Source organism: Electrophorus electricus, chromosome 4 (genome assembly GCF_013358815.1).
Source record: "Electrophorus electricus isolate fEleEle1 chromosome 4, fEleEle1.pri, whole genome shotgun sequence".
Lineage (NCBI taxonomy): Eukaryota > Metazoa > Chordata > Actinopteri > Gymnotiformes > Gymnotidae > Electrophorus > Electrophorus electricus.
In genome coordinates, this window is record NC_049538.1 from 20,907,680 (window position 1) to 20,919,506 (window position 11,827).

The 11,827-nt window shown below is 38.6% G+C and overlaps 1 pseudogene; it reads left to right on the top strand.

Annotated features, from left to right (window-relative positions):
* The first annotated feature begins 3,383 nt into the window (after positions 1-3,383).
* LOC113576081 lies at positions 3,384-9,302 on the top strand (annotated as a pseudogene).
* Positions 9,303-11,827: the final 2,525 nt, after the last annotated feature.

Sequence of the window (11,827 nt, forward strand, 5' to 3'; positions counted from 1 at the left end):
TTGAGAGAGAGAGAGAGAGAGAGAGAGAGAGAGAGAAGACTAGAAAGATTTACTTGGCTCTGCTAGATTTTGACTAGCTTGCCTCTATTGCCCCATTCCCAACCACACCAGTACACCACAATAAAGTGTCAATTATCCACTTCAAATAATTGGCTACAATCATACCTTCTAATGTAAGAAATAAATAAATTTTATCTATGTTGATAAAAGACATTACAAATGTCACATAAACAGGCAAATACATAAATGAACAAACAAACATCAAAAAGATTGTGAAAAGGCTTTGAGACTGTGGTGTGGCATCAGGTAGTACTCTGACGCCCGTGTCCATGCTGCAGACCTGAAGGACAGCTCTATTTTGATCTGTCAGATGATAGCTGGAGTACACTGCACTCTGCTCATTCTGCTTCACAATATGGAGCATCAATTCACTCAGCACAGTCCGTATGCACTGTGCACTTAGCTATGCATACAACACTTAACATTGCTAAACTCCCTCACACCTTTCTATCTATCTATCTATCTATCTATCTATCTATCTATCTATCTATCTATCTATCTATCTATCTATCTATCTATCTATCTATCTATCTATCTATCTATCTATCTATCTATCTATCTATCTATCTATCTATCTATCAGAGGACTGGGAGTTTGAGGGTGTGGTGCTATAGTTTTCCTGTTTCTAATACTGTGTGCTTCTGATGTTTTCATTCCTGGGATCTGTTGGAGCCACTCCTCCAGGGCTCAAAGTCCCAGGTGCCCTTTTCATCATTGGGACAACCTTGCAGTTAATCTTCCACATTCTCTCTATTTCCTCTTTCAGTTCCTGGTATTCCTTTGGATGTTTCCATCATTTGGGACTGCCACATCTTTTACCACTGCTGTTTTATGCATCTGATATCTGTTTGGTTCACTGGTACAAGCTTGTCTCTCTGGATCATAACTTTATTGTTCCGCACCACTTTCTGGGGCTCCCTAGTCTGAGTTTGGCACTCTGGAAGAGGTTTTCTCTGTTCAAGGGTGTTCTACGGTTGTTACCAGTCTTCCTGTCCCTGCCACTAAGAAGCACACCCATAGTTTCAGGATGGTATTAGTCAAGTGAAGTATAGTGCTGTTTTTCACCAGTGCTCAATGTTCTGCCCAGATTTTTTTGTTGTTTTTGTCTCATTGGACCAAAGAATCTTTTTCACATATTGCCAAAGTCTTTACATGCTGTTTAGCAAAGTCCAAGCAGCCTGTCCTATGCCTTTTAGTCAACAGTGGCTTCCGTCTTGCCAAAAATATAGAGTAATCCTGGCTGAAAACTTATTGTTCCCAAACTCTGAGGCTGGGGCAGAGACTTACATTTCAACAAGACAGCGACTCATCAAAGCAAACCATGAGGGAAACATAAGAGTGGCTTTGGGAAAACTCTGTGAAAGTCTTGGAGTGGCCCAGCCAGAGTCTGGACCTGGACCCAGTAGAGCATCTCTATAGAAACCTGGAAACTACTGCTGCCCATCCAACCTGGCTGAGCTTGTATGAGAAAAATGTGTGAAACTTCAAATTGAAAGGTATGCCAAGCTTCTAGAATCATTCCCAAGAAGACATGATGCCTGTATTGCTGCCAAAGGTCCTTTAACAAAGTACTAAGGGTCTGAATGCTCATGTAAAAGGAATATTTCAGTTTCTAAACTTTTAATTAATTGACAAAACATTCTAAAAATCAGTTTATGCATTGTCATTGTGGAATATTTTGATAAATAGATGAAAAAAAAGACTAAATCCATTATAAGTCTAGAAAATGCTAGAATGTAGCAAACTTTAAAGGGTCTGAAAGCTTTTCTATATGCATTATATTCACACACATACACACACACACACACACACACACACACACACACACACACATATATATATATATATATATATATATATAAATGCTATTTCTACCACATACATATTTTTAAGAATTGCATGAGTCCTGCAGAGTTCTTACAGTCCTTTTGTACGCAGGGCACACAGAACAGTGTCCCAGTTGCACTCAGACTCAGCCCACTCTGTCTGACCATTTCTATTTAGCTTGGGGTTGTGGTGGCATAAATATTGAACATCTGTATTGGTCCAAGGGGTTATGGAAAAAAATAACATCTCCAGTTCTGAACTACAGGGAAGTCTAGATCACTGAAAGGGGCAGACAAAAGATCCACAGGTATTTGTACTCACTCACTGGTCATCAGTCATCACACAATTAAATAAATAAATATATAAGTATTACACACTACCATATACACAGGACAACCCCCTCCACACACACACACACACAAAAACATGTACACACATACACAAGCACACATTGCCCAGATCTCCAGATTTCCCAGCTATCACAGAAGAGACAATCACAGTCCCTCACCACAACACCTATCTATACCCCATCATCTGGCTTCTCCCTGTCCTCCACCTCCTTCTGCTTGTCTAACTACCTCCTCTCACAACTTGTGACATCATTATCCCCTAGTCACCAACCACACAACTGGAAACATTTTGAATTTCCTGACGATCTGTGAAAAATGGGCATTCCCATAGCAACAAGGTCCTGCGCTAAAGACGCGAGATTAGGCCAAGCCCCGATACCATTTGCATGCAAATTGCCCAGCTGGTACCTTGTCGTTATGACAACTGCTCACAGCTCCCAGAATCCTTTAGGAGGTTCAACGTAAAAGGAAGGGGTCGTAGTCATTGATAACGTCTTCCCCTTCAGGCTACATTTTTATCAATGGAAAAGTAGTGCTCTGTACGTGTTTATTCTTCAGTGTGGAATTCTTTGGCTCTACAGGTGCTGACATAATGAAGTTTAAACAGTACCTGAATATTAGAAAAGGCTGGACATGGTATTCCTCAGGTTATCAATTCATATCATCTGTATAGGGGAATCCCTTCCACAGAAAAATTAATCTCTGTATTAAATAATGTAGATAAATACTGTTAGAACTAACATTTTTTTCTTTCTTTCCAAACATCACTGTTCAAATTTTGTTTGATTTAATTTTTTGTCTATATGCTGCAACCTATGGAGAGTGCGTAAATACTTTTGACAAGTTTTACTATGATTGCATACTGACACCTAATGGCTGCTGTATGCAAACTAAAAATTCATGCTTGAAAACAAATTACATTCATTTGCAATTTTACAACATGACGGTTTTGAACTCTTGATCGTTAACCCATATTATTTCAATTAAAAAATCCAGATGTTCAGGATTTAACTAAAACTGCTGAGAAATGAAATCGTGTCACCGCAAGTTAAACCATTCTTACCCTCTTCACCTAAACTGCAAATTGCTTGTCTTTTTTTAATTGCTATTTTTTATTGAAATGAAAATCAAGTACAGTCTGATGAAATGGCAAGGGAATCTGAGTCTGAAGCCAGGGTGAGTTAGATTTGAAATTTGTATAAAAGTGTTAAAACTGATATAAAAACCTTTGGTAACTAAGAGGTAGTGAGGATTTAAGCACACTTTAAATATTGGGAGAGGTTTGTCACTCTTTTGTAAAGAAACAAAAAAGAACAAAGCACAGCCTGCAAATACCATTTTTCCTTCTGGAAATTACATTAAGTTGATCCAGAAAAATCACAAGAATTTTACTGCTCTCTGTGACTGCTGTCATCATAGCCTCCCAATGGTCCAAAGAAGCAAGCCTTCAGGGGGACCCTACAAGGTCTGGCAGGGCCAAGCATGTCATGGGTGAAACTAGCATTTTACCTATCCTAAATTACAAGCACTACTAAATAGATGCAAGACAATTCACCATTATTTGGTAGAATTGCTGCAAATAAACCAAATGCAGAATACAAGAAAGGCCTGTCTGCCCTCCCACGTATTAAAGATGATTTAATTAATAAAATAAAATAAAATAAAATATACTTTTGTCTAAACAAGGAGGCATCGAACTCACCTTGCATGGCTTTTATAACATGCTGTTCCATCAGAGCTATGGTTGGTTGCTCAATAAGATAATGACCTGAAACAGCAGAGCTGAGTAAGGGCTTTTTGGAGAATAAGGAAAGTGAAGGTCAGTTCGGAGTAATGACTGAGCCTGCCATGTCTATGGAGACATTCACATGTCTTGTCTTTATGAAGTATATCTTAGGACAAATGACCGCAAAGGATGGCTATTTTAGGTATTTCAGATTTATAGCCAATTTTCTTGAACATTCTTCTTGAATCAATGTATTGATAATGTGTTTTATTCACATAAAACATTGGCTCTTGTGGGCAAATTAAGTAAATAAAATACCCTTTCCGTAAGTGCATCCAAACTTAAGACTGGTACTACATATGCTTTGAAAAATATATACTTTAGATACTGTTGTCCTGGGATGATGGTATGTCTAACACATGTCCATATAAACCTTGTTTTAGATTAGCATTCAGGAACCAAGAATGTCCTACGTGAGTGTAGAGATAAATCTGAGGTTTTCACATTTCTGCTTAGTCACTGTAGGACAATGAATGCCACAAAACTTTGCACTGCATCCTGCCTGTTTAACCTACACTGGCCACAGAGCACTCTGATGAATGATGACCTTTGTTTACGGTTTGGCTAGATTATTAGACACAACTGGTTCAAACTGCCTCTGTCTGGTCTCCACCTGGCCTCAACAGTACTGCAGCCTATGACAGAAAGGAAAATGTGCATGTACCCCAAAGGTTTTTCACTCATTTTCTACTATTGTCCAGCTCAAGTTTCACAAGCAAATAGTGAAAGTAGAGGAAATGAGGTACAAACACAAACTGCGGCATCCTCACTGCTCTTAAACAATCTACCTCTTACTTTTCACTGTGTTGGCTGAGTGTATATCCAGTCAGTATGTAAACTGCAGTATACTTGCAATAACTCATTGCTGCTAAAATGAGATGGGGAAAGAGTAACATGCAACCTTAGTGTGTCCATGCTGTAAATAAATAAATAATAATAATAAAAATAATGTAATATTAAGTGAAAGTCTATACACATAAGCTATAGCATAAACGTACATGTTCTAAAACTGACTTAGTAAAACTGGCAGTATTATGTATATGCAGTGTTTCCTCAGGTTCCTCCAGGCTGAAGGTATTAATGAAAGAAAGTGTTTTTCTTCTTCTCAAACAGTACAGTGCCTATCATCTAAGTGTGTTATTAAATTATTAAAAGTCAATTTAATCACAAATGATTTCTGGATTAGTTTCTTCAAAACACTATATACATTCCTTATGAACTCACCAAACTAATCGTTATAAAAGTGTAGTTCAGTCAGTTGCTCAAGGTCTTTGAACTGTATTGGAGTAAAGGCCTCTGGCATTGCTAAAGCCTAAATTGGTAAATAAGCAAGTATTAATGCAGAAGTGGCCGTCTGATGCTCTCCAGACCTATGTGTGACCCAGAGATGAAACCCTTTCATTGACTTCTGAAAGAGATTTGAGCCTCCTCAGCTCTAAGCAAGTACTTCCAGGCCATGAGGACCCAGGCTGAAAGTGCGAGTCAAAGTTCAACCATGTCTTAACCATCTCAACCATGTGTTCAACCATCTCTGTATAAAGGATCATCTGAGCTTATAAAGAGAAACACAGATTTGAAGGCACCCTACATTTTGGATCTCCTAAACAAACTAATTCTGATGCTTTCTGATACTTTCTCTCCTAACATAGATACTAGATCTGTGGAGCAGGGAAGATTAGCCATGACTTCTGCATGGCCATGAAGACCCTCCCATCGGGAGATCACCAGGTGCCGTCTCTATATCTAATTGTTATATGCACCTGGCAACCCTCAATACTCAGCTGCCCACTGGCAGGCAGTGTCTGTTCGTTCCAGATAACGGCAGTGGCTGCAAGAAACTTGCAGAGGCCCAAAAGTTTGCTCAGGTTCACTGCATAGTACTGCCTCTGTTTTTTTGGGTTTTTTTTTTTGCGTATTCTGTGTGCATACATGTTTGTATCTCTGCTACGTGCAATTGTGTTTGTGCTCACATTTTATATCTTACACATATTATGCCTAGATATGCATTTGAGGGTGACCAGATGATATTATTCTGTCTGTATTTCTCTCTCTCTCTCTCTCTCTCTCTCTCTCTCTCTCTCTGTGTCTCTGTCTGTGTGTATGTGTGTGTGTGTGTGTGTGTGTGTGTGTGTGTGTGTGTGTGTGTGTGTGTGTGTGTGTGTGTGTGTGTGTGTGTGTGTGTGTGTGCACAGACATTATATACCTGGGAGTCCTTCACACCGAGCACCTGTTTCTCAATACAGAGAGGAATGTGCTGTGTGAGAAGCCATTTGCCATGAACCTCAGAGAGGGCAAACAGCTCACAGCATCCAGGAAGAACAATATCTTTCTCATGTAGGTACATGCTCACTGCAGTTACAAAAGGCTAAAAGCAGTTATTAATACTAGAGATCAATATATATGTTTTATGAAAAATTATAGAATAAATCCATGTCTTATTAACAGTCATGCATGTCAGATGGCTATTTCTTAGATTAATAGGTCACAAAAACTGTTAAATCATTGTATGCAATATATAGAACAATGGAATAGAACAGAAAATGTATGTTGTGGCTAATTTAATGAAAGAACCTCCTGATGTGGCATTAAAGATTAAAGAGGGAACAAGTGTTAATTGGATGGACCAGACATTGGCCTTAGTTGGCAGTGAATGCCCTGTGGCATTGCTTTTGAACTGATGGATCACAGTTATTACTGATGGATCACAGTTATTACAGTCTAACGACAGCCAAGCAGGAAGAGAGCAATGCCCTGACAGTCTACTTATTGGCAATGATGATCAAATCTATTGACACACTTTTATTATTGAATGATTGCTGGCATTCAAGAGCGTTCTAGTGCAAGTGTTTTAAATCTCTGAGCAATAAGCATACAAATGTTTTAGTCATCGTCTTTGTTTTTATGTATTAATTTTGCTTATAAATAGAAAGATAATAGGACAACGTTCAGCATTCAGACAGTATTAAGAATTACTGTGAATTATTGCTGTGCAATAGTATTCTTTGTATTATACAATATCGTGAGCATTAAATAAATTCCTCCAGTGTAGCGGATTCACACTTAATTCTGTAGAAGTGAGTTTTACTGCACAGCATCACGCTGTTTTTTCTCTTCTCATGAAGATCTTTAATGGCCTCTCTTCAGTCACCCCCTTCCTCTCTGTGCGGTCCCCAGGAGATGTGGTCCTGGTGTTTACCTGGGTATACTGAGGTAGACAGCTGCTTGCGGAAGATGTAGTGGGCTAGGTGAATCTGGTAAAGGTTTACATTATCTCCCCCAGCTCCACATACCATGCTCGGTGGAGAAGGAACTGGTAGGAGATGCTCTTCTGGACATCGGCGTGTACTGCCTGCAGTTTGTCCTCATGAAGTTTAAGGGAGAGAAACCAGAGTCTGTCCATGCCACAGGAATGCTACTTAACTCAGCTATGATGGTTGAACACAGCAGTCTTTTGTGATCTCCCTTTGTTAAGATTCTTTATCCCAGACCATAGTACTCATATTTGACTGTGTAACGTTGATTGGTAAGGAGGCGTACGCATGTGCGGAGAAGAGCGAGATTTATTATGGGCAAATCCAAAATCAGAGTTGTTTAGGCAGTCCAGGGTCATAGAGCCGACACGGAGAGTACGAGGATACATGAATAAACAAAACAAACACGCGAAGGCACGAAAGCAAACAGGGGAATCAGGCTATAACAAAGGCTAGGAAACACGAAGGCTAAGATAAACACAAAGGCATGGAGTACAAAGAAACAACCAAAACAAAACACATTCACAAATTCAATCATTCTGACAGTCAAACGTCCAAACAAACAAACGATGAACAGCCACGACCAAGGCACTCAACAGGGTTTAAATACATGAAATTCACAAAACTAGAAACAAGAGACAGGTGTAAACAATCAATGTGAGGACAAAACGAAACTATGGAATGGAACAAAAAACAAGACATGGAAAATATGGAACATGGAAGGAACTGATTGTGACAGACTGTCAGGACATCTGTAAAAGTTCTGTCCTATTCACACCAGCAGATGCAATTAGTATATGCAGAATATTTCTTTGTACTCCAAAGCCAATTGCCCAAATTAGAAAAATTGTCTTTGTGGGGTGGGGTCATGATTCATTTTGTGTTCTGGGTGTTCAGATACTTGAATATACCAGTGGCTCAGGACTAATGTATGGATTCATACATGACTACTACCATTTATGATCTGCTTGAGCTCTCTCCACAAGAGTACATGAGTCAGTGGTGGTGGTTCTTGTGTAATCGGGTGGCTTGTGCATTTTCCATCACTGTGGCTCTTCCCAATGATGCCACAATCAGTGGCACCAAAGGTACCATCAGAATAAGCTTCTGTTGATCTCTTCTGCCTATTCTTATCACAACACTGTTTTACTAAGGACAAGAAGACACTGTAGTGCCAAGAGTCACAGAAGAAAAAAGAAACTGATGCTTCTAGACAATGAATGAGGTGCTGAGTTGGAAAATAGTTGTAGAAATTACACCTGCAAGGTACAGTATGTTAGCAAATCACCATGTAAGGCTGGAGAACAGAGAACTGACTAACAAAGAAAGCTATGCACTGTTTCCACTGTTGTTTTATGTGCTTTAAGATGTTTATTGTACTATACAATGGAACAATTTTATTGGTTTAATAAGGGTAATGGCAAAGAGCTCTTTACATTTGAACCAGAGCGCCTTGTCTGTGTGCTAGGTCGACCACCCCATGCATTGCTCCACCACCCTGGAAGTGAATGGAAAGCAGAGCCAGTATCCTCTTCCAGAGTCCTCACTGCCCCTCTACTTCACCAGCAGCACAGCCCTTCATTATGACACTCAGGAAATTAAGCAGTCCTTACTCAGAGGTAACACAGTCACAGGCATCTGTCCAGTGTTGTTTGTTTCCCAAAACAATCAGACTTTGTTTTGTTTCAAAAAGACCAGCATTAACAATATACCCTGCAATATCGCAACTAATAACCTGATATGATGCCCAGATCACAAGGAGACATTTTTTGCAACTTGTTGGTCTCCAAGATTGGAACTTTGGGTCTCTGCCAGCGAAAGCAAAAGAGTGCCTATCTACCACTATATTCATCAGAGAAAGCTAACAGCAATCCCTTCTGTCCAGGCCTGAAGGAGAGTAGAAGAATGACATTGGCTGGCTCACTGAGCATGAAAGGCCGAGGCAAGTGGGTGGCTTTTGACCAGGACCTGTTGTGGCCTGCTGTTTGTTCTTGGCCAGCAAGCCCTTTTAGTGAGACTTATCTATAGCCGGAGGAATTGGATCCCATTTACTATGTAGTTTGGCAAACTGTCATTAATTGGTACACTGTGAACAGTAAAACAATTCTACACTTTTAGGAACTGTTTTCATGAAAGCTACAGAACCTAAGCTATATATACTAATGCTATTGCTTTTTGTTTGTCATTCATATTTTCTTCATAAAATATTTTAAAACTGCACCAGACAGATAAAATATAATGATTTAACATTGGTTCTTTTCTTCTGAAAAAAATGGAAAAATATAACTCCATTATAGTCTTTAGGTATACTTTGTAGGTCCGGAAACTGAAAATAATCAGTGGTAAACCTTATGAAGATTACTTACAATTATTATCTTATTTCTGAAGAGTTGTTTTCAGAGGCAATTTAAAAAAAATGTGCAAATATAAACTCTATGTATATACATAAGAAAGCATGTAATTTTATTTGATATGGTGCAGGGTGGGTTAGATTAATTAACAGTTCAATGACAGCACCAGACAGTTGTCCCTTCTGATATATATACAGAAACGTATCATCAAAGACGTCATCTACTGCTAAAAGACCTAAAAAAACAACTACTTTTTTTTTTTTTTTTGACACACTAATAAAAAATAATTAGTTATCAGTAATGGGTAATTTAAAGTAAATGGAAGGGTGAAATTGAACTGCAGGGATAAATTAGTTTTCAAGTATTAAAGAGGAAATAAATGAAAAGGTTGAAAATTTAAAGAGGAACAGAAAAGCAAAGAGAAACAGACAGAAACTGCAGTGAGTGTGGTTTGAAACAGCCTTCTCAAGGACATAGCTTCTCTCTGGACCATTATGATAGCCACAAACCAAGGCAGTTAGAATTCAAAGGATTTCAATGAGGAGATTTCAAAAGAGGCAATAAACATTTTCTGACAAAAGTAAAATTTAAGGGTGTCCTCTAATGAAGTGGCCAGCATTTAATCTCTATAGGGAGTTTAATCTCTAAACTCCTTACATTATGATTTGTTTATTTCAGTTTTCCAACTCCTGTTCTATGCAACCACATGGTGAACATGATCAATTTCTCTAATGATCACCCAGCTATAAGTAATGCTGGTAGTAAATATAAAACCTATAAGACACACACATTGCGACAGGTGTTGATATTTATTCATATTACAATTGGAAAACAAAATACATGCTAAAAGTGATGGATGCAGTAGTTCAGAATGAAGCTTCTGCACATTCACCTGGAGGACACATAGGCAATAACAATGCACTGGTAGCCTGTACAAAATCCATATAATAATAATACCTATCAAAATCAAACAATAAACATTTGAGCAATTTGTGGCCTTCAAAGATGAGGTCCAGAATGGATCTCTCCAGAAAGGAGGACATTTCCAGAGAGATTGTTTTATCTAGCAAATTTATGTAAAAATCTCCAAATGTAATAGTTTAACTAACACAATTTAACAATTGTGGTTTTAAAATATAAAGCATGATAATACTGTTCATACTCTTAAAATTCATTTTAGATGACAAAATTTCATTTAAAAAAAAAAAGTATAAAAAACTCCTCTGTTGGCTATAACAAGTGTATCCAGGAATATAAATCATATTCATTGGAATATTGCTGATAAACCAGGTTTCAGTTAGAACAACAACAACAACAAAAATCCAGATTAAAATTAGGCTTTGAATCCAGTCCCATGATACATCATGAAAAACTCGTCTCTCCATGAGCAAATGAGTGAGATGATTTAAACTCATCTCTCTAGATAGAAACTGAAGCAAACATTATCATGCTGTGCTTCAAGAGCCACAGCAAAATATCCACATCTTCAGCAGGCAACACCATGGCGTTGCTACTCCTATAGTATGTGTATTTACATGAGGCCTGCCATATAATCAGCCTTCATTCCATGCAATTTATTAACTTTAAGTTTATTTCTGCTGATCCACCAGATGTACTTCACCACCTATCTTAGTAGAAGCAAAAACAGCAGTAGGTTGAATGCACCTTTTCCTTTTGCTGCAGTGATTATTTTTGTTGGGCTGACATCAGTGTTTATTTTGCCCCAAAATATCCAAAGACGTTCAAGGTCGATGTGTCTAACGTAGAAACAGTGGGCAGTGATGATTGATGTCTGAGTCCATGAGGCAGAAAAGCAAAGCAGCACTGTGCAAATGTACATCTTGTCTCAGTGACTGTAATTTGGAGCATTTGTTGGGTTGAAATTTTCCTTTCCAACAAAATGGGGAAGTTGAAAAACATTAGCCAAAACTGAGAAAATCAGGAAATATTTACTATGCACAAACTGGAGTGCAGCCCTAAAATCACCCCTTCTCTCCAACCCTGTAGGGCAGTTAGGATGGAGGTAGTTAGCTCTCAGGGGGTTTATAGACCACCATGTATCTTGAGTGTCCCACTGAGTTGCCAAATTGTTCTTTTGCCCTTAATCTGTAGGCTAAATGACAGTGGTTTCTCCCAGATGGATAGGTTTCCAGGCTGTGTGAGAATTCAGCAATCTTCCACACTCCTCTTCTCTGTTACTAC